Source organism: Anomaloglossus baeobatrachus, chromosome 5, assembly GCF_048569485.1.
Source record: "Anomaloglossus baeobatrachus isolate aAnoBae1 chromosome 5, aAnoBae1.hap1, whole genome shotgun sequence".
Taxonomy (NCBI): domain Eukaryota; kingdom Metazoa; phylum Chordata; class Amphibia; order Anura; family Aromobatidae; genus Anomaloglossus; species Anomaloglossus baeobatrachus.
Genome location: NC_134357.1, coordinates 418,159,408 through 418,184,070, shown reverse-complemented (window position 1 = coordinate 418,184,070; position 24,663 = coordinate 418,159,408). Strand labels below are relative to the sequence as shown.

Sequence of the window (24,663 nt, the reverse complement as noted above, 5' to 3'; positions counted from 1 at the left end):
CATGTTTCTCTCCAGGAGATCTGGTCTGGCTTGCTTCCAAATATGTCCAATTGAAGCTACCATCATACAAGCTGGGTCCTCGCTACATCGGGCCGTTTAAAGTCATCGGCAAGATAAATGAGGTCTCCTACAAGCTGCAGCTCCCGGCCACGATGAGGATACCCAACTCCTTTCACGTCTCCCTGCTCAAGCCGGTTGTCCTTGGTCCCTTCTCCACTGCTGCCAGTTCTGCTCCTCCTCCTATTGCTGACGATGACATCTATGCGGTAAGGGATATCGTGACCATGAAGACCGTGCGGGGCCGACAGTTCTTCCTAGTGGACTGGGCTGGGTATGGTCCTGAGGATAGGTCCTGGGAACCCCGGGAGAATGTGGGTACTCCCCTGATACGTGCCTTCCTGTCCCGGTTGCAGGGAGGGGGGCGTGGGGGAGGGGGTACTGTCACACTCCCCGGATCTCCTGCCACGCTCCCCGGCTCCCCTGCCACGCTTCCCCGCTCCCATGTCATGCTCCGCCGCTCCCATGCCATGCTTCCCGGTCCCCCGCTCCACAGCCTCCATGCTCCCTCACCTGCGTCCTCCAGGCAACCCGGTCCCCGCTCCCGGCGCCCGTCGGCAACGCTGAGCCAGCCCGGCACTCCTGCCTCCTGTACACCGCTTCCTGCTCTGGCTTCTGGCACCCGGGCCTCGCGCATGCGCATTAGGGCGCGCGTGGTCATTGACCCTCTCTTAAAGGGCCAGCGTCCTCCAACAGGATATTGAAAAGGCAGGTACAGGGTATATAGGGGGTTTCTTTCCAAGTGGGCGGGGCCTGTTCTTCGTGTTTGCTAAGCTAGGAGTCAGGTCTACCTGTGCCTTGTCCCGTACTCACATATCTCTCTTGTAGAGTCGTTCCTGCCTCGCCAACCGGTCCTGACGATTCCAGAACCCCGAACGGTGACTGTCCGCCATCTCGTCAGTCCCTACCATCTCCGATCCCTGGATCCGTGTGGTGACCCACCTCCTCGCTCCATTGGTTCCGGATTCTGCCTGACATCATCTCGGCCTCCGAACCTGAGCTCCGTCACCCGGACTACCTTCAGAGACTCCGTGGTCCCAGGGACTTCTTCACTCCACTCCTCTGAACGGACTGTCCTGCTACCCGTAGTGCTCCGGCTACCGGGCACCTTGCCCTCGGTGAGGTGTTCAGCCCAGTGGATCCACCTCCTGGGCCTACCCGTCCTCCTGGTCCTAACACACTTCTTCAACTACTCTGTGTATAAGCATCCTATTCATTTCAATAGGAAAATATGCTTTTATTGCACATGGTAATTTTTTTCCCCCACATTTTAGTGTGGGGGAAAAAGCAATGGTATTGTCACAAGGAGTTTGGGCTGAAATTCCATGTTAGGTTATGTCCCCACAATGAGCTTTTTGTGAGTTTTTGATGTTGCCGATTTTCTGCACTTATGCAAATTATGTTACTTGTATTTTTCATTAGTTTTTTTTACATGCGTTTTTGACGCTGCATTTTTTGTCTCTTCTTGGTACAGTCATATGAAAAAGTTTGGGCACCCCTATTAATGTTAACCTTTTTTCTTTATAACAATTTGGGTTTTTGCAACAGCTATTTCAGTTTCATATATCTAATAACTGATGGACTCAGTAATATTTCTGGATTGAAATGAGGTTTATTGTACTAACAGAAAATGTGCAATCCGCATTTAAACAAAATTTGACCGGTGCAAAAGTATGGGCACCCTTATCAATTTCTTGATTTGAACACTCCTAACTACTTTTTACTGACTTACTAAAGCACTAAATTGGTTTTGTAACTTCATTGAGCTTTGAAGTTCATAGGCAGGTGTATCCAATCATGAGAAAAGGTATTTAAGGTGGCCAATTGCAAGTTGTTCTATTTGAATCTCCTATGAAGAGTGGCATCATGGGCTCCTCAAAACAACTCTCAAATGATCTGAAAACAAAGATTATTTAACATAGTTGTTCAGGGGAAGGATACAAAAAGTTGTCTCAGAGATTTAAACTGTCAGTTTCCACTGTGAGGAACATAGTAAGGAAATGGAAGAACACAGGTACAGTTCTTGTTACGCCCAGAAGTGGCAGGCCAAGAAAAATATCAGAAAGGCAGAGCAGAAGAATGGTGAGAACAGTCAAGGACAATCCACAGACCACCTCCAAAGACCTGCAGCATCATCTTGCTGCAGATGGTGTCAATGTGCATCGGTCAACAATACAGCGCACGTTGCACAAGGAGAAGCTGTATGGGAGAGTGATGCGAAAGAAGCCGTTCCTGCAAGCATGCCACAAACAGAGTCGCCTGAGTTATGCAAAAGCACATTTGGACAAGTCAGTTACATTTTGGAAGAAGGTCATGTGGACTGATGAAACAAAGATTGAGTTGTTTGGTCGTACATAAAGGCGTTATGCATGCAGGCAAAAAAACACGGCATTCCAAGAAAAGCACTTGCTACCCACAGTAAAATTTGGTGGAGGTTCCATCATGCTTTGGGGCTGTGTGGCCAATGTCGGGAACCGGGAATCTTGTTAAAGTTGAGGGTCACATGGATTCAACTCAGTATCAGCAGATTATTGACAATAATCAGGCAAGAATCAGTGACGAAGTTGAAGTTATGCAGGGGATGGATATTTCAGCAAGACAATGATCCAAAACACCGCTCCAAATCTACTCAGGCATTCATGCAGAGGAACAATTACAATGTTCTGGAATGGCCATCCCAGTCCCCAGACCTGAATATCATTGAACATCTGTGGGATGATTTGAAGCGTGCTGTCCATGCTCGGCGACCATGAAACTTAACTGAACTGGAATTGTTTTGTAAACAGGAATGGTCAAATAAACCTTCATCCAGGATCCAGGAACTCATTAAAAGCTACAGGAAGCGACTAGAGGCTGTTATTTTTGCAAAAGGAGGATCTACAAAATATTAATGTCACTTTTATGTTGAGGTGCCCATACTTTTGCACGGGTCAAATTTTGTTTAAATGCGGATTGCACATTTTCTGTTAGTAGAATAAACCTCATTTCAATCCAGAAATATTACTGAGTCAATCAGTTATTAGATATATGAAAATGAAATGGCTGTTGCAAAAACCCAAATTGTTATGAAGAAAAAAGGTTAACATTAATAGGGGTGCCCAAACGTTTTCATATGACTGTATGTCATGCATTAAATTAAGCTGCTTTGTTTTTGATGCTTCCCGGTATTTGGCTTTTACAAAACTATTGATACAGTCATGTTTGGTTTACATGTGTTTTTGATGCGTTTCCGACACGAAAACGCACTAAAAAAGTGCATTTTTACCTGCAGTTTTTCAGCATCTAATAAAAGCCTATGGTTAAAAACTGTACATAAAACTCAGCGCACTCACGAGAAATTGACATGTTGAGGACTTGAAACATGCATTTCAGGTCAGTTTATGCCGAGTAAAAAAAAAAGTAAAGTGGACATGAGATTTCTATAAATTCCATTCACTTTGCTGGAACTGTAATGCGTTGTACACGTATGTTCTCCATGTGCAATCCGTGATACGTGATCCATACTCCGTGATTGCACATGGACGTATACTCACCAGTCCCGTTCCTGCCGTCTGTGGTCCTGATCTCTCCGGCTTTGCTGCATCAGGCCGCCGCTGTCTCTCACCTCTGCAGCTACTTCCAGGTCGGCTCTGGCTGCATACATGACTATGCATGCCATAATGAGCCAGCCAGGAAGAAGCAGAGAGCAGAGGCAGAACAGAGCGTTGCTGGAGAAGGTGAGTATACCAAAACCACACCTATTCACTACCTTCTAAAAACAGTTCAATTTTATTAACAATTATGCCACAATACAGTACATATAACACTTAATAAAAATCACTTGAGGAGGAAAAAAGGGGGGAAAATAAAGATACTGACATTCACCTTTCCCTTCCTAACAAATGGAGGTCGGCGTCCTAACAATGATGACACCCCCTTTCCTCGACGTCGGGTGCCTGCTTACTCCCTCCCTCCTCTCTAGATTCCTGTGCTCCTAACATACAGTATGAAGTGTGTTTGCACCATAAGAAGATCCCCAAGAGTATATGTGCACAGTCCAATAAGAATATGGGCTGCTTTACACGCTATGATATCGCTAAAGCGATGTCGTTGGGGTCACGGAATTTGTGACGCACATCCGACCGCGTTAGCGATGTTGTTGCATGTGACACCTATGAGCGATTTTGAATCATTGCAAAAACATTCAAAATCGCTAATCGGTGACATGGGAGTCCATTCCCAATTATCGTTGCAGCTGCAGGTACGATGTTGTTCGTCGTTCCTGTGGCAGCACACATCGCTATGTGGGACACCGCAGGAACGAGGAACCACACCTTACCTGTGTCCGCCGGCAATGAGGAAGGAAGGAGGTGCGCGGGATGTTACGTACCGCTCATCTCCGCCCCTCCGTTTCTATTGGCCGGCCGCTTAGTGATGTTGCGGTGACACCGAACGTCCCTCCCCCTTGAGGGAGGGATTGTTCGGCAGTCACAGCGACGTCGCTGAACAGGTATGTGCGTGTGACGCTGCCGTAGCGATAATGTTCGCTACGGCAGCGATCACCACATATTGGCCGTTCCACGGGGGCGGGTGCTATCTCCCTAGACATCACAATCGCAGCGTGTAAAGCGGCCCTATGTCTCTCAGAATCTATATATGATCAGGGGACTAGGGGAAAACTCCTTGATATATGTCGGTCCGTTTGTCTGTGTGACAGAAATATTCAAAAATAGATAAATAAATTAATTAAATTTCAAGAATCACCCTACGCGTTTCGCCCTCTTTCAGAGGTATGAGGGCTCATCAGGGGCATTCCAAACTGGATTCTTAAAAACCACCTTCAAAACGTTATAGGATCACAGTGGATCAAATGTCTTTGGTCACTACTGTCCACTTCAGGTAGACTTGCTTTGAAACAGAAACTCTGCTATGTCAATCTCCATTAGTTAGATATCATTCCATCTTTGTCTCTTGTGCTTAATGACAGTGATTTCTTTCATTGTATTGGGTCCTTGATCAGTAATGCCAGATATCGCATAGACTCTGCACAACCCCACCTGATATTATCGGTGCAGACTTTTCGTTTTGGTTCCCCCAGCGAAATCACCGCCTCTTAATCCGCACAACACAATGCTTTGCTCTCTCCTTCAGGTAAAACATGCCATAATATGATTCATCCCCTATCTTATATTGCCAAAGAAATGTTCCCAAGGTTTTCTAGTTTAGTGGAGAAATTTGCACGCCAATATTCAATACTTAACGGTAGACTTCAGCGTTATTCCATCCCTTCCGTGCTTATAGTAACATACACAGGTTTATAGTGGCATTCCACTCAATTGTTTACTAGGTACTGGTGGCCGTTCCTGTCAGTCCTATAGTGAAGTTGACAGTGGCGTGCTTGGAAGTCCAGGTGAGCGTGGACTTCCAAACACGGCACTGATTAATAAGCGGTGATTTCGCTGGGGGAACCAAAACGAAAAGTCTGCACCCATAATATCAGGTGGGGTTGTGCAGAGTCTATGCGATATCTGGCATTACGGATCAAGGACCCACTATCTGTCTCTTTGCCCGTCTCTCTCTTTGCCCGTCTCTCTCTTTGCCCGTCTGTCTGTTTCCAGGGCTGTCTCTTTCCAGGGCTGTCACTTTGCGCGTCTGTCACTTTGCGCGTCTGTCTCTTTGCGCGTCTGTCTCTGTGCCCGTCTGTCTCTGTGCCCGTCTGTCTCTTTGCCCGTCTGTCTCTTTCCCCGTCTGTCTCTTGCCCCGTCTGTCTCTTTCCCCGTCTGTCTCTGTGCCCGTCTGTCTCTGTGCCAGTCTGTCTCTGTGCCCGTCTGTCTCTTTGCCCGTCTGTCTCTTTCCCCGTCTGTCTCTTTCCCCGTCTGTCTCTTGCCCCGTCTGTCTCTTTCCCCGTCTGTCTCTTGCCCCGTCTGTCTCGCTCTCTATGTCTCACCACCGACATCATATTACCTCACACATAAGCTTCTTATACTAACAGTTTATTTTGTTCCTATAGCAACCACTGACAGTTGCTATTTATAGCCTGCAGCTCCCAGCTCCATTCAGTTTAATGGATGCAGGATTTTTGTAAAATAACTGTAAAGCACGGGGTTATTTTCCCGTCCAAACATAGTCTATGACGTTCCCTGAGTCACATGAGGCGTCTGTGCAAAATTTCGTGATTGTAAATGTGGATTCCTTTAGCGGACATACACATACATATACACTCAGCTTTATATATATATTTATTTATAGACACACACAAATTTGACATCATTGCACTTTAAAATTATTTCATTTTTTATTTTGTGCAGCGAACATTGCAAAAACAAAATAAACAACTAATAAAGTTGTTACAAAGTTGCCTGTTCCTTAAAATGGCTGCCTGTCTTCTGTGCAGTGCACTGTCATGCATCCTGCAGGGGAGGACAGGAGCTGCCACCACCTGTCCTCTAGGACCATGATCAATCACCCAATAACTGGGGCAGGCCATCCACACGTGTCCACAGCTGCGCCTACCCAGAATGCTTTTAACCTACTCCCGCCCATTCGTTGAATCACTTATGGAGAAGTGGGCGTTGTCTCACGTTTCTTTATTAGCCAATCCTCTCCTCGTATTCCGTCCTCAGAAGGTGAGTAAGTTAATAATATTCCACGTGACTCGGTTCCACCAATCATCTTATAGCTTTGCCCTCGTTCCTCGGTACAACCCCGCACGGTAGGCGGGGTAAAAAGTGACTCCACCCATGTGCAGTTTCCAGCCAATTACTCTGCTGCTTTCCAGGTTTCTCTTTGTAGGCGCGGCCGTCTAGACCTTACCCACATGTGTGGTTTTGACCAATAGTTATTCAGAGTTTCTCCTCCCTTCGGAGGGCGGGAAGCAGTGCGCGTACCCCGTCGGATGCGCGTGTCCCGTTCGCCTTGGTCTTGGCGCGTTTTTCCTTCCATTGTGAACGCGCCTTGTGCTCCGGATCTCGCGAGAAATCCAGCGGTTTCACTATCGTGTTTACACTAATTAAACCCATTACCCCCGATAATCCGAACCGAGCCGATCCGGATTAAGTCGGGCGGGTGGTTCCGGAGTGGATCCATTCCCTTCGGGCAGAAAAATCACCTCACGTTCTCCCCACCCCCCGTCCCCCCTTTTATCAGTCGCCCCTGTCTGACGTAAAATACTCATTTTTTTATTTTTATTTTTTTTAATATTTGGTGACGTAAAATATCGCCTTCTCCAGGTGGGGAGACAATCCTGTCCCCGGGGTGGGTGGGGGGGCCTTTCGGAGTTTTCCTCCCCCGCCCCCATGAGCGGACTGCCCGCACTAGTGAGGTGCGGCGCCGGTGTCCGCGACTAGGAAAGCCCGAGGATTTGCGGCCTAGTCTCGGGAGTGTGGAGAAACACGACGGAGGAGGAGGGTGAGGCCGAGAGCAAGGTCCGCATCCCCCAGAGGGGGCTCCGAGGTGGGAGAGACCCCGAGGTCTGGGGCAGAAACACCGAGGGCCGGAGGTAAGAAGCCGGGGGCATAGGCCGGGGGCATAGGCCGTGGGCACAGCCAGGCCTCGCCCGGAGCCCCGCACTCACCCGGGCAGCGCTGCTGGGACACCGGGGCTGGGAAGTAGTCAGGCTGAGATACCTGTGGTACACTGATGGGCTGAGGTACTGTGAGAAGGGATGAGGTGCACTGATATGCTTTAATGCACAGTGATGGGCTGAGATAACTGCGGTACACAGTGATGGGCTGAGATACTGCAAGAAGGGCTGAGGTGCACTGTGATGGGCTGAGATACCTGCGGTACACAGTGATGGGCTGAGGTGCACTGTGATGGGCTGAGGTACTGCAAGAAAGGCTGAGGTGCTCTGTGATGGGCTGAGATACCTGCGGTACACTGATGGGCTGAGATGCACAATGATAGGCTGAGATACCTGTGGTACACTGATGGGCTGTGATACTATGATGGGCTGAGATACCTGCGGTACAATCTGATGGACTGAGATACTGTGAGATGGGCTGAGGTGTACGGTGATGGGCTGTGATACCTGCGGTACACAGTGATGGACTGAGATACTGTGAGATGGGCTGAGGTGTACGTTGATGGGCTGTGATACCTGCGGTACACAGTGATGGACTGAGATACTGTGAGATGGGCTGAGGTGTACGGTGATGGGCTGTGATACCTGCGGTACACAGTGATGGACTGAGATACTGTGAGATGGGCTGAGGTGTACGGTGATGGGCTGTGATACCTGCGGTACACTGTGATGGACTGAGATACTGTTAGATGGGCTGAGGTGTACGGTCATGGGCTGTGATACCTGCGGTACACAGTGATGGACTGAGATACTGTGAGATGGGCTGAGGTGTACGGTGATGGGCTGTGATACCTGCGGTGCACAGTGATGGACTGAGATACTGTGAGATGGGCTGAGGTGTACGGTGATGGGCTGTGATACCTGCGGTGCACAGTGATGGACTGAGATACTGTGAGATGGGCTGAGGTGTACGGTGATGGGCTGTGATACCTGCGGTACACAGTGATGGACTGAGATACTGTGAGATGGGCTGAGGTGTACGGTGATGGGCTGTGATACCTGCGGTACACAGTGATGGACTGAGGTGCGCTGTGATACCTGCGTTACACAGTGATGGGCTGCGGTACACAGTGATGGGCTGCGGTACCAGCAGTACACAGTGATTGGCTGAGATACTGTGAGATGGGCTGCGGTACACAGTGATGGGCTGAGGTGCACTGTGATGGGCTGTGGTACCTGCAGTACACAGTGATGGGCTGTGGTACCTGCAGTACACAGTGATGGGCTGAGGTGGGCTGTGGTACCTGCAGTACACAGTGATGGGCTGAGGTGCGCTGTGATACCTGCGGTACACAGTGATGGGCTGCGGTACACAGTGATGGGCTGCGGTACACAGTGATGGGCTGTGGTACCTGCAGTACACAGTGATTGGCTGAGATACTGTGAGATGAGCTGCGGTACACAGTGATGGGCTGAGGTGCACTATGATGGGCTGTGGTACCTGCAGTACACAGTGATGGGCTGAGATACTGTGAGATGGGCTGAGGTGCACTGATGGGCTGTGGTATCTGTGGTACATAGTGATGGGCTGCGGTACCTGCAGTGCACAGTGATGGGCTGCGGTGCACAGTGATGGGCTGCGGTGCACAGTGATGGGCTGCGGTGCACAGTGATGGGCTGCGGTGCACAGTGATGGGCTGCGGTGCACAGTGATGGGCTGCGATACTGAGAGATAGGATGAGGTGCACAGTGATGGGCTGAGATACCTGTGATGCGCAGTGATGGGCTGAGATACGCTGTGATGAGTTGAGATGCGCTGTGATGAGTTGAGATACATGCGGTGCACTATGGTGGCCTGAAATACCTGCAATGCACTGTGATGGGCTGAGATACCTGTTGGGCACTGTGATGGGCTGTGATACCTTTGGGGCACTGTGATGGGCAGAGATATTTGCGACTGAGAGACATTAGGTACACAAGTGATGGGGTCATCATCAATGGTGGGAGAAATGAGAAATGACCTAATCATAGTGTATAATAATGATTGGTGGACAATGGTCCCCGGCCTGTGTCACTCTGGGGGACGTTTACGCTATAGTTGTGCTGTGCCAGACTGAGATACCTGGTGCTGAGATACATTAGGTACACAGGTGATGGGTGCTGTCATCCTTAGTGGAAGTGTGTAAATTTATATATTGGGAGAGTATGCATAGAGATCATCTGATCCATAGTATGTGTGTATAGTATAAGCTGAGATGCATTAGGTACACAATGATAGTTGTCATTGCCCATGATGGGAGTATCTGATGTAGAAGGGACCTGATCACATTGAATGGATATAATCTAGTGATTCCTTCTATCACAGTGGATGACAGTGATCTTGTTTGTTTCGCCCCATGTTAGACTTGCTGTTTCTCCATTGACTTCAATGTCTGGGCTGGTGATAGTTTTTGGTTACATTGATGCTAACTTTCTATTTTAAAGGGGAAACTCAGCAAATTTTTCTATATATTAGGGTGCGTGCCCACGATCAGTATTTGCAGTGTTTTGGATGAAGCATGCTTCAGCTGAGTCCAAAATGCAGCATTGTGTACAAGCATTGTGGACGGAGTTTCTAGAAATCCCGTGCCTACTATGCTTCTTTTTTCCACAGCAAACACTGACCTGCGGTGCGTCTTTCCAGACTGTAGCATGTCAATTTGCTGCGGAATCACATGCGTCCTCCGTAGGGCGAACACAGCGAGAGACTGCAGCGCACTGGACCCTGATCGTGGGCACAAGCAGCGTTCTGTATGCAGCGAGTCCTGATCATGGGCACATACCCTTAGTTATAGTTTGGCAGTATAGGTGCTTGTTTCTCTTTAAAAATTATACTGTTATTTTTGTAGAGATCTGATTTTTTAGAAATGAAAAACTTAGGGTGGAAATCATATGCAAATGAAGCTGCAGGTGCACTGGGGGCGGCAATGCACTTAAATAGCTTCCAATGGTGCACTTGTCTGTGCACTTGCAGCCTTGTTTGCTTATTTTCACCTTGGATTGTTACTGGTGTGGCACATCAAATCTTCAAAAAGAGGTATAGGGCTATATTCACACGCTGCGTTTTTATGACACTGCGTTTTTGTGTTTTTGGCCGCTAAAAACGCACCCGCGGGAAAAAACGCATGCTTTTTTACCGTGATTTGGTGCGTTTTTGGCTGCGTTTTTGATCTCTGCGTTTTTGCAATGCATTGCATGGGGGAAAACGCAGGAAAGAATTGACGTCCATTTTTTTTTAAGCTAAAAAACGCAGCTTAAAAAAAAAGTTGTGCGGACAGCAAAAATTAAAACTCATAGACTTTGCTTGGGAAGCAAAGTCATGCAGTTTTGAGGCCAAAAACGCACCCGAAAAATGTGCAAAAACGCCGCGAAAAACGCACTGTGTGCACATAGCCTGTTTACTGGGGTACAAGCGCTTATACAGCTGCTGTATCATTACTGCTGTGTAAAGGATTTTCCCATCTTCTCAGGCTATGTGAGCACATTGCCGATTTGGTGCAGAAACTTTCTGCATGAAATCACCTTCTGGCGGAAAAACACACCAAAAAACGCATGTGTTTTGGTGCCATGCGTTTTTGTTTTTTTTTTCGCATCAACAATTGACATGCTGCAGATTATTTTCTGCACCAAATCTGCAAGTAAAAAATAGGTAATGTAAGCCAGGGCTGTAGAGTCGGTCAGCCAAACCTCAATTTCTCTGATTCTGACTCCATCATGCATGACTCATGTTTGTGATAAATTTACTGTAGTAAAATGGTAACATCAGAGAGTTGTGAAGCAGCTTCAACAAAATCATCTAATTCTAAAGGATCATTTTGCTATTTATTAAAAGTTTAGACTTGCTTTAAGAACTTACAGTACCTTAATCTTACTTTCCTCTTCAATCTACAGTCTTTAGCAATTCTGAGATGATTGCAGGCATTTTTTGTATCTTTGTTTTTTCCCTTATTTGTAGTGGAGGCACAGCACATATGTCATGTAACTGAAGTGCAGCACAGATTCATCTCAACTAAAAGCCTAGATCCTCAGATCAGGAAAATCAGGACATTTCATAACTTTCCCAAATTCCTATGAAAAAATATTCATCACATACTGCTTTCAATCGCTGTACCGAAGCGCTGCGTTCTAGAAAGCAAAATGTCACTTCTTTCGTGCGCTTTGCATGCTATCTCCATTTGGCCTACAGGGAGAGGCAGTATCCAGAACGCACAAATTCTGCAGTCAGCAAAGCTTCAGAACGGAGCTTTTCAGTTGCGCTCTGAAACGGACATGCAGTGACAAAACGCTGCGGTGCAGAGCACACACACGTGGGCACATAGCCTAATGGTGGAGATGAAATCGCCAGGTGCTTTGTCATGCACCATATTCGGGGGCATACGCCTATTGGAGGCAGACACCCAGACGTAGTAGACTGCGTCTGGCTGTCTGCCTCAGGTAAGTTTATACCCCGAAAATGGTACACAACAGAGCACACCGTGACTCGGTCTTCACCATTATAGTGTGTGGCTCCGGCGGCAGATATGTCCAGATTCAGTTTTGCGGGGGTTCGGATGGCAGCCCTGATGGGACCAGTGACCGGGTAGAGGAACAGAGTGTTAAAGCACCCTATGAAAAATCATTCACATGTCTGTATTTCTCACCCATGACTCGACTCTGACCCATAGAGTTTAATGGAACGTTCACACAGCCATTAGTGAGCGTCTAATATGTTAAGCTCGGAGCATGTACCGTATTTTCTGGCGTATAAGACAACTTTTTAACCCCTAAAATCTTCTCAAAAGTTGTGGGTCGTCTTATATGGCGGTGCACGGTGCCGTCATGGCTTTACACACATTAAGGCCCCCTTCACACGCACGTGAAAAAAACAAACCGTTTTTCACGGACGTATTAAAGGGGTGGTTTGCTCCCCGTGTGCCGTGTTTGTGGCACATGCGTGTTCTCCGTGTGTGATACGTAATAACACACGGAGAACGGAAAGTCCCGCCTTACCTGATTCTTCCTGAGTTGCCTGTGGTGCTGAATGACAGTGTCTGGCACAGGCCACGCCCCGCTGACGATGCTTCCGGCCCCCAGTGAAGATGCGTTGTTCAAATTCACTGGGGGTCGGATGCAGGTGACAGCCGCGGAAGATTCTGCAGGGTTGGTGGAGGTGAGTGTGTTTTTTTTTACAATGACACGTGTGTTTCTCCGGCACGCGTCGCGTGGGACTGCATCCACACTACATCCGTGTGGTACGTGTGCGGGCCGCGTGACACCTGTGCTGCCAGAGAAAACCGGACATGCCTCCGTATGGAGCACACGGGCTCACGTCAGCTCCACACGGAGGCTCGGGCCGATGGCTGAACACGTGCGTGTACATAAACACATTGATTTTAATGGGTATACGTGTGCCCGTGTCTCCAGTACATGCGGAAAGGGACCTAACACGTACCAGAGGCACGTGCGTGGTGAAGGGAGCCTAAAAGATATTCTCACCTGTCCTCCGTTCCCGCGGTGCCTCCAGCTGTTTTTTGCAGTCTGCAGGCACACAGACCCCCTCCGTAACTTTGTCCGATGCATGAAGCGGCCGATGCTGGATGCCGTCATGGCTTTACTGCAGTTGAATGCTTTACGGCGCCACAAAGCATTGAGCTGCAGTAAAGCGCTGACAGCAGCAGTGACCCTGTGTATTGGACGCAATCATGGAGGGGTTTTATGTGCCTGCGGTCCACAAGAAGCACTCCTCCATGATCGCGTCCAATACACAGTGCCACTGCTGCTCTCAGTGCTTACTGCAGCTAAATGCTTTGTGGCGCCGTAAAGCATTCAACTGTGGTAAAGCCATGACGACATCCTGCAGCGGCCGCACCATGCATGGACGCTACCATGGAGGGGTCTATGTGCCTGCAGACTACAAGAAGCAGCTGGAGGCACCATGGGAATGGAGGACAGGTGAGAATATCTTTTATTGTGTTTAAACTACGGCATAATAGGGGACAAGGGGGGAACCAGCAGGAGGTCATTATTAAACAATGGCCGTATTACAGCAGGGGACATTAGTAAACAATGGGCACATTACTCGGGTCGGCTTATATTCGAGTATATACGATATATATCCCAAACTCTACACTGTGTGCAGAATTATTAGGCAAGTTGTATTTTAGAGGATTTGTTTTATTACTGATCAACAACGATGTTCTCAATCAACCCAAAAGACTCATAAATATCAAAGCTTAATATTTTTGGAAGTTGGAGTGGGTTTTTTTAGATTTGGCTATCTTGGGAGGATATCTGTTTGTGCAGGTAACTATTACTGTGCAGAATTATTAGACAACTTAATAAAAACCAAAGATATTCCCATCTCACTTGTTTATTTTTACCAGGTAAACCAATATAACTGCACAAAATTTAGAAATACACATTTCTGATATGCAAAAACAAAACCAAAAAATTAGTGACCAATATAGCCACCTTTCTTTATGATGACACTCAGCAGCCTACAATCCATAGATTCTGTCAGTGGCTTGATCTGTTTACGATCAACATTGCGTGCAGCAGCCACCACAGCCTCCAGACACTGTTCCGAGAGGTGTACTGTTTTCCCTCCCTGTAGATCTCACATTTTATGAGGGACCACAGGCTCTCTATGGGGTTCAGATCAGGTGAACAAGGGAGCCATGTCATTATTTTTTCATCTTTTAGACCTTTACTGGCCAGCCACACTGTGGAGTAGTTGGATGCATGTGATGGAGCATTGTCCTGCATGAAAATCCTGTTTTTCTTGAACGATACCGACTTCTTCCTGTACCACTGCTTGAAGAAGTTGTCTTCCAGAAACTGGCAGTAGATCTGGGAGTTGAGCTTCACTCCATCCTCAAGTTCATCTTTGATACCAGCACATACCAGTACCCCACCTCCACCTTGCTGGCGTCTGAGTCGGAGTGGAGCTCTCTGCCCTTTACTGATCCAGCCTCTGGCCCATCCATCTGGCCCATCAAGAGTCACTCTTATTTCATCAGTCCATAAAATCTTTGAAAAATCAGTCTTAAGATATTTCTTGGCCCAGTCTTGGCGTTTTATCTTATGTTTCTTGTTCAAAGGTGGTGGTTTTTCAGCTTTCCTTACCTTGGCCATGTCCCCAAGTATGGCACACCTTGTTCTTTTTGATACTCCAGTAATGTTGCAGCTCTGAAATAGGCCAAACTGGTGGCAAATGGCATCTTGGCAACTTCACGCTTGATTTCCCTCAATTCATGGGCAGTTATTTTGCTCCTTTTTTGCCCAACACGCTTCTTGCCATGAAATGCTTGATTGTTCTGTGATCACGCTTCAAAAGTTTGGCAATTTCATGACTGCTGCATCCCTCTGCAAGACATCTCACAATATTGGACTTTTCAGAGCTCGTCAAATCTCTCTTCTGACCCATTTTGCCAAAGGAAAGGAAGTTGCCTAATAATTAGCACACCTTATATAGGGTGTTGATGTCACAATACCACACCCCTCCTCATTACGGAGATGCACATCACCTGATTTACTTAATTGGTAGTTGGCTCTCAAGCCTATACAGCTTGGAGTAGGACAACATGTATAAAAAGTATTGTGATCAAAATACCGTACTAATTTGCCTAATAATTCTGCACACAGTGTATATTTTAACTGGAAAAGATGGGGGTCGTCTTATACACCGTAAAATATGGTACTCTACTCATCCGTGTTTGCTGATAGACTTGGCCATTAAAAGCTATGGAGATCCATCGAAAACAGATAAAATGGAAGTCATCAGTTTTCTAGCAATTTTGTTGGTAGAAACAATTAACTTCCTTCAGTTTTTAAAAACTTGTGGTACATGGAAGAAAGGTGGACGTTTTTTGATGAATGTGACTGTAGCTTTATGTTGTACTTCCCTTCGGTTTACAGTCATGTCTTACATTGATAGGGTGGGACTTTGTGCTTTCATATGGCACACATCACTCATTCATGGCTGTGGTTTTTGAACTATGCTCTGGTGAGTGTTGGTAGTGACTTGTGAATTTACCTATCGAACAAGTTTCAACTTTCTTTGGAAATGAATAGCGTCCTGACAAATTGTATTTGCCATGACTTTATAGCACCAACGTACTCTGCAGCGCTGTACAGTGTCACCACTCACATCACTCTCTGCACCCATTGGTTTCCTTATTGTAGACCTCTTCCGCATACAGATTTATTTTTTGCATGCAGCATGGGAGAAAATCAAATGAAACACATGCAGATACTTGGAGAACATACAAAGTACATGTAGATTTATTTATTGTACTTGCTTATATAGCACCATTAATTCTGCAGCATTTTTACAGACACCAGCATCACTGTCCCCGTTGGGGCTCACAATCTAAATCCCTGTCATTATGTGCGGAAAGTGGGAGGAATCCCAGGCGAACTTGGTGTCAGAGCCGACCCCAGGGCTACAACACTATAAATGTAGTGATAGTTAACACTGACAGACCCTAATGAACTCTGATGGAGCTGATCAAATATGGAGTCCAGTTCTTCAGATTTCTTTGGGAAGATTATAAGAGAGAAGAGAAACTATTACATCAGCTCACCAGTGTGGGAAATGATCTCTATGGGTGAGGTGCTCGGAGGCATCGGGCTGGTTCCTCAGTAGTATAGCCAATTGTACAAGTGGAGGAAAAACCAGCATCCGCTAAGTACCGGTAGAACAGTGCTGTAGACTACGATGACTTTGGTATAGCACATAGTGGTACCCAGCACCAAGGGTAGTGGGATGTGATGGCTGAGCCATTTTTCTGTTTGTGTATGTTAAAGGGTAAAAGTGACATGATTTTTGCTGTTTATCGGCCTTTAGATGGCCTACATAGAATGATCAGCAATTGTTCTGTGTGCATACGCTTTATGCAGGAAGATGCACTGCCAAGAACAAATTTGTTTTTTTTTTATTTCATTTTTTTTTTTTTTTTTTTTTTTTTTTAACAAGCCAAAAGATAATTTCGCCTGACAAATGAGTGTTTTACAAATTTGTCAGCTGAATAGCTACACTGGATGATTCCTGGGAACACTCGTTCCCGATAATTCTAAAGTTTAAATGCACCTTAAAGTTAAACTGTAACAGTTGCCAATAGCAACCAATCCCGTTTTTTGTACTTCTAGCAAGGCACATTGGGACTTAGAATAGTAGGAGTGCAGTGGATTTTACTTGTTTTCTCCCAATGTTTCCCACTGTATGTGACACTGTCACACCTCATAGCAGTCAGGTGCCTTTCAAATGTCTGTGTTTCAGGTACATGTGACATCCGTTATTAACACGGATGCCACATGTACCCATGTTATTCTTTAGAGTTACTCACACAACCGTGTTTTCACATGGACTGTGTGGCCCTGCACGCACACACGGAGACATGTCCGTTTTTTCTCCGGCATCATGGGTGTCACACGGATCGCTCACTGATGTGATCCGTGTGACACGTACCGGAGAACACACATGGGATGGTGGGATATTGTGGGTCATGTACCATTTTGTGTGGGTTAATGTTTAGGTGTGGTTCACTGTCCATTATTTGTATTGCTCGTGTGTACATTCTATTGTCTGTAGGTAATCACTCCCTGTAGTGTTTGTCCCTAGGTGTGGGGGAGGTGGGCCTACAATCCAGTAACCTTTGTTTACCTGGGATATGAGCAGTCTGTTGGGAACTTGAAGAAAGAAGGAAGAAGATTGAACCTCTGAGGGAAGCCATGGCTTCTCAGAGAGACAAGGACATTTATTTATCGCTTTCTGGATAATATTCGTGTTTCTTTACTAATTTTACCCTCGGTTTTGGGATTATGTTATGGACCATTTGATTTGCTTGGAATAAATGCTCTGGATTGTACAGCCATCTCTCGCTGTGTTGATTGTGTGATATGGGAGAAGGACCACGTCACAACACGGGTCTTTGAAATAAAAAGATTTTCTATATTCACCTGTGTCCAGCGCTGTTGTCTTCGGCTCTGCTGTCTCCTGCTTTTGATCCCCGCTCATTATATTCATTGATTATTCATTGCACTGAGGACCTGGAAGCCGGAGCATCGCCGGGTACCGCATCGCTGGGGACAGCATCGTCAGGGACCGCATCGCCGGGGACAGGTGAGTATCCAGCAAGCAGTGTGTGTGCAGTGACGTCCAGGAGGTCATTGGAGTTCCCAATGAACTGAACCCGTGAAGTCACCGTGGTGACAGCCGCTGTAGCACTGTGACGCGGGGGTGTCATCAGAGTTCATTGGGAACTCCAGTGACCTCCTGAACATCACTGGACACACACTTCTTGCTGGATACTCACATGTCCCCTGGTTGCTGTCACCTCAATGTTCCGGCTTCCAGGTCCTCAGTGCAGTGAATATTCAGTGAATATAATGAGTGGGGGTCAGAAGCAGGAGACAGCAGAGCCGAAGAAAACAGCACTGGATACAGGCGAATATAGAAAATGTTTTTACATTACAATAGGAAGGAGGGGCGGAGCTTTGCCTCTAGCTCCTCCCTCTAGCTCATCAATCTCATCAGCACCAACTGCCATCTCCTACCTCAGTAATGGGAAAGTCTTCACTGAATACAGATTTTACCTCAGATTTGAAAATTTTGATAATCACTGACAGATCAATCAATGGCCGAGAAAGGAGCAGATTTGTCTAAGAAATAGTAAAGTTTCTTATTCTCATGTGTACTTTTGATTTCTGAAATAAAAATCAAAATGACGGTTATACTTTATTGATTGCGGCTGTGATTTCTACAGGTCGCTGGCTCTCCATAGTATTGTTTTTCTAATAGAAAATGATTGCGTGGATCAGCGGAGCAATTGATGTCCTGCTCCAGATTTCTCTCACAGAGTAGGGGAATTTAGGGATGAGGGACCTTTGACCCCCGACCTTATCGGTGCACGGGGCTCGGCAGTTAGGGCCTTGTGTTCCTGCATTTATTGTGATGACTATGATTTGTAGCAAACCCTGTAATCGTAGTCAGTACATAGCGAGCTGCACACAGCCTGTGATAGTAGCTAGGCATGGCTGTCACCGTCCGCAGGATGACAGAGGCCTGGGACCGTGTGATCTGCACGAGACGTTCTTTTGTCAACTGGATTTTTCTGTGATTTCAAAGTCATGTCTGTATCCCATAGTCCCGTTAAATAATCATGGTATGTGGGGTAAATCTTATCTAGGTGAGGCTCCTGCAGAGAGTTGGGTGACGGTGTCTGTGTAGCCCTGGAGTGGATATGTCGTGCAGGATCATTGCGATTGGGAATGATAACTTACTAAAGGTATTCTGTTCTTTTTTTTTCTCCCCTAATCATGTGATGGCAGCACGATATGTAGCTGCGCACCTTGTGATCTCGTATACGATGCTCCTCGGTCTGATTGCACTTTGCTAATAAACCTGATAATGGTCTCTGCTGTGTCACACTTTGGAGCTTGTATGTGAATAGTAGTCGAATCCATCTTCGTCCCCCCCCCCCCCCCCCCCTCCTCTCCTGGCAGCATCTGTTTTGGGAGGTATGTGGCAGGCGAGGTAAAATGGTGTCTGCTTTTTAGAGAAAGGCAGCATTTAATAAGGGGAGGGAGGTCAGAGTGTGAAGCTTATGAAATACCTTCCTAATAGGGAATCAGGAGGCCGAGGCTTCTGAACTACATGAGATGTGTTTTTACATGCGGTTTCCTCTTTGCAGAAGGAGGCTTTGTCTGCATTGATTTACAGTCAAGGGAGGGAAAGAGGTCAACCATTTAAGGCCTTGGTGTTAGTGGGAGTCCCTGTATGATGCTGCCAGTAGCTGTATTGTATCACTCAAAGCTCCATTTTCTCTGAGGAGTTGAGGCCACAAAGATAACAGAATCCATTATTAAAATTCACTACATTGAATGCCAAGAAAAGGTAATGTGCCATGTCTGATTTCTAGGCCAATCATAGGTTGTAAAGTGACGTTGAAGAGTTAAATGCTATGGACAATCACTTTTTCTTAGAAGAACCCCCAGAAAGAGCACAAATGCTGAAAGAATTGACCCTGCATCATGGCAAAAATTCAACACGGCTGAAAGTACACATGAGAAAAAAACCCCAGCATGTGCAGTAAATTTCACAAATGTGATTATGTTGGTACTGTAAAACCCTGCGTATTTTATGGACCAAACCTGATGCTGAAGAGCCACTACGGGTGAACATACTCTGATGGGTACCTCAGCATCATAAGTTCAGTTCCCCCATAGGGCCAGAACTGGGGGGTACCTTCACATATCCAGTAATCATACGTGTTTTGGATCCAGCAGTAATCAGTTGTCAAAAAAAGTTGTGCAGACAATTTTTTTTTTTTTGTCCGTTTGTCAAAAATTGATTTCCACTGGATCCATTTTTTTTAAAAAAAATTTTTTCAATGGAAGTCTATGGAAAACGTATCCATTAATTAGCCATCCATTTTTCTGTCATTTGAAAAGCATGTTTTTTTTTTTGTTTTTTCTTACTGGATCAGTTTCAAAAACGGATGGCTAATTATACAATCCATTTCTCATACGCGCCAATTTAAAAAAAACAAAACGGATCCAACTGAGTTCAGTTTCTTAAAAACAAAGTTTCAACTTTAGAATTTTTTTTGCCAATGGATTGCTGTTAGATCCGTTCTCAAGAATGATTGGGCAATTCCATATCAAGTGATCCAAATATGAATATTTTTTTTACCTTATGTCTTTAGATTTGTTTTTTTTTTTTCTATATGAAGTACAACTTTAGGTAATTACAAATAAAAAGTTTTGAATTCTTTTTCTTTATCAGTTTTTTTTTTTTTTTTACAGATTTTTAAAGTTTTAAAGAAACTGAATTTTTGCCTGTGGCTTTACATTTTCTATCATATCTCTGGCTAGAAATAATATAGAGAAACAAAATAAACAGCAATCTGCTCAGAACTGTACAGGCTTTCACCAGATATATCACAAGAGTATTTTTTTTTGTTTTGTTTTTTTTTTTACCCATGCAAACGCAAAATTTTACAATGCATTTCTGAACAATCTGTTTAATTTTAAAAAACATCAAAACTGCACATGTCTGCTTTGCTCTAGGTCACATCTGTACCAAATTGCAAGTTGGGATCATATTTTAAAATATTTTACCATTTTTATAGTGTCAATGCGAAAATCTTGAATTCAGATCTGTTTAGCCTGTGGTCTAAGAGTGTGGGGTCTATATTCACCAAATAATCCATGATTTTTAGACATTACTGTATTATTTTGAGTTGTTACAGCTTAAGGCTGCTTTACATGCGTCAATATCTCGTGCGATCGCATTTGCGATCGCACCCGCCCACATCGTTTGTGCGGCACGGGCAATTTGTTCCCCGTGGCGCACAAAGTCGTAACCCCCGTCGCACATACCTTCTAAACGACCTCGCTGTGGGCGGCGAACATCCTCTTCCTGAAGGGGGAGGGATGTTCGGTGTCACAGCGACATCACACAGCGGCCGGCCAATAGAAGCGGAGGGGCGGAGATGAGCGGGACGTAAACATCCCGCCCACCTCCTTCCTTCCGCATTGCCGGCGGGATGCAGGTAAGCTGTGTTCATCGTTCACGGGATGTCACACGGAGCGATGTGTGCTGCCTCAGGAATGATGAACAACCGGAGCACAGGAGGAGGAACGACTACCGAAATGAGCGACGTGTCAACGAGCAACGATAAGGTGAGTATTTTTGCTCGTTCACAGTCGCTCATTTGTGTTAAACGCTACGATATGTCAAACGAGGCCGGAAGTGCGTTAATAACTACGTGACCCCGACGACATATCGTTTGATATATCGTAGCATGTAACGCCCGCTTTAGAAGCAGGAAAGGACATATAGGAGTAAGCTTTGTTAGGGCTCAACCTGAGAATGAACAGGGGTACACATTGAATGCAAAGCAGATGACAGGCCAGCATCTGTCAATCATGTTAAGTATCTGCCCACTGCAGTCAGGAAGTAAGAGTGCTTACTTCATGATTTAATAGCTGTTCATTTGTTCAAAAAAAAATTGATTTCAGTGATAAAAACAGATATCCTACCAAGTTTGAGCAAGGTCTACTACTTCTCGGGTGGCTCTTCTGCACAGTATAAAAACAGGATTAATTTTATAAATGTATGCCATCACAAGAAAGATTTTGGAGTGGAACTTTTTTGCCACTGCTCATGGCAAAGGTGTATGTGATGGTTTAGGAGGCACGGTGAAACGCCTTTTAGCTCGTGCTAGCCTCCAGAGGCCATATTCAGGCCAAATCTAAACGCCTTGTAGCTCGTGCTAGCCTCCAGAGGCCATATTCAGACCAAATCTAAACGCCTTGTAGCTCGTGCTAGCCTCCAGAGGCCATATTCAGACCAAATCTTAACACCCATGCAACTTTTCAAATGGAGTGAGAAAAATATTCTTAAAGGAGTTGTCCGACATAAACTCAAAATTTTTTGTTAAGCTAATCTGTGCTGTATTGTCATATAAATCACCCCTACATTGTTATTTTTTGCTTTCTAACTTTTGTTCCTCTTGAATTCACCCTTTATTCTCTGCAGCTCCTTGTTTACATTCAGCACAAGCAAACTGACCACTTCCTGTGCTAAACCTCAGTCAGAGCTGGCACTGCCCGGCCTCAGTGTCCAGCCTCGCCCTCTGCCCGCCCCCTGCACACACATTCCCTGTCAGTATTCTTCCCCAGCACCTGACCTGTTATCACTACAGCATTGCACATAACAGCCCCACATCGGGCTCTGCACCGCGCACACCTGGCTCTGCACCGCGCACACCTGGCTCTGCACCGCGCACACCTGGCTCTGCACCGCGCACACCTGGCTCTGCACCACACACACACACACACACACGGCTCTGTACCGCACGTGGCGCTCTACACCGATTTTTTTTTTTTTTTTTTTTTTTTTTTTTTTCCCATCCCCATCGGGAACACATGTAGGGAATACATACTCACCCGTCCTCGGTCCTCGCCGCTCCTGCACGTTCGCACGCTGTCTGTGCTCTGGCCATATCAGCACAGTAGTGACGTCACCGCTGAGCTGAAGAGAGCACAGACAGCGGGACAGTGATGAGAAGCTGCGCTGCTTCTCATCAGCACTTTCAAATGTACCGGCATCTGTGATCTGTGATGCCGGTACATTTGAATGTGCGATCCTGAGCAGGGGGCCCGGTGCTGGCGCTGACACCACGGTAGCCGCCGCCAGGCCCCTCCCCCAGGGCACGGACCCTACAGCAGTGCAGGGGGAGGTTGCGGGGAGAGTAAGAGGTGCGGGGGAATGTGTGGGAGGGTGCAGAGAAGGGGGCGGGGCTCATCACACTGTTCCAGATTTGCATGTCAACATGGCCCTGCCCATGTTGACATGAAATGACTGGAAGCAGCAAAATCGCAGCAGGAGCGGTCACATGACCACTCTGAGCTGGGGGAGAGGGGCTGACAGCAGGGCAGGTAAGTGGTCTCTATCTACTTACCTGCCCCAATGTAGCCCAATAGGGTAATAATGAAAAAAACTCAAAATAAGCCGGATAACCCCCTTAACATCCAGTTCACGTATTGTACAACCCAGGATTACGCAGAGGAGGCGGGTTTGGTAAAACATCGGTTACATGAAGCAGAACCCATCAAAGGGACTCGGCAATACCACACTTTCATTCCATGTAGTGAAACAGAAATAAAAACAAGGATTTTTTCATTCAGCAAAGACAGTGAAGTCCATGAAGTGGTAGAAGGCGGCACAAGATTGGCAATGGATGACATAACTGGCTATGTGACCTGTGAATATCATTGGCGCTGGTGGCTGGCTAATGTACTCTCCAAAGATTGTGAAAATGAAGAAGTAGAATTGATTTTTTTTTTGCATCCTTCTGGTCCAGCGCCTTCCTTTGTGTAACCAAGAAAGCCAGACCTTTAAAAGTGCACAAAAGTAAGATATTAACTCAGGAGGAGCCGAGCACCGTGACAGGCCGTACATACTCTGACACAAAAGGAAATTTCGATTGCTAGTAAGCGCTTATGGACAAGATTACATTTCACCCACTTGAAGGGACAAATTGATAAAAGGCCATTTAAAAACGTACTATTGTTTTATTAGTTCATATTTTAACGATGATTTAACTACTGTACTATTCTTCTTTAACACTTCATAAATGACATGTTTAGTGATTATAATAGAAAACAAATATACATGGATAAATAGGGGTTACAATTCTTGGTTCTTTTAATCTTGTTTAATCAAACTTGAGGACATGATCACCTTTTTTCTTTTGGTTTGTTCAGTACATTCAGGTTTAAAATGCAGAGCAAGTTGTGTTCTCATAATTAAGCTGTATTTAATTTATCCTGGCACTTCCGAGATTCGCTTTTTGTGTTTCTTTTTTGTTTCTTTTCTTCTTTTAAGTGTTTTATTCAATAGGTTGTAATAACTCGCACAACCATAAAATAAAAAAAATATATAAATTTGATAGGTCCCAAGTTGAATCTCTGTACAAATATAACTGTGCATTTTTCCACAATTTTCAAACTAACATTTTTTTCACAATTGCGCATCAAAATTTTGAATTTAATTTTTCCCTAACAAAATATAAAGAAACATAGTCTTGTGACAAATCAAATGAAAGCCGGTACCGTTCTGAGTAAAATGATGCCTCTCCCACTTCACTATCTTATTTGTAGCCCGAGATAACAAAATGTTAAGCCATACCAGGCCAAAATTCACACTTTTTTCAAACTTTAAAAATCTGTAAAAAAATTAACTGATTTAAGAAAAAAATTCAAATCTTTTAATTTGTAATTTAAGTAAAGTTGTACTTCATATAGAAAAAAAATAATCTAAAGACGTCAGGTAAAAAAAAATGTTCATATTTAGATCAATTGATATGGAATGACCCATTGACGCTGTTAATAGTAAAATATTTTAAAATATGATCACCTTACGATCCCAACTTGAATTTTGGTACAGATGTGGCTAAGAGCATTGCAGACACGTGCAGTTTGGGAATTTTTTAAATGAAACCAATTTTCGTAAATGCATTTTAAAGTTTTGCGTTTGCATGGGTAAAACATTAACAAAGATACTCTTTTGACATATC

At 45.5% G+C, this 24,663-nt stretch overlaps 1 protein-coding gene across 2 annotated transcripts in view; it reads left to right on the top strand.

Annotated features, from left to right (window-relative positions):
* The first annotated feature begins 7,000 nt into the window (after nt 1–7,000).
* TLK2 (tousled like kinase 2) overlaps nt 7,001–24,663 on the top strand; it is a 197,334-nt gene continuing 179,671 nt past the window's right edge. For both annotated transcript variants that reach the window (XM_075350289.1, XM_075350288.1), the window contains exon 1: nt 7,001–7,534. The gene's annotated coding sequence lies outside the window, so the exon portion shown is untranslated. The remainder of the gene's footprint in view (nt 7,535–24,663) is intronic.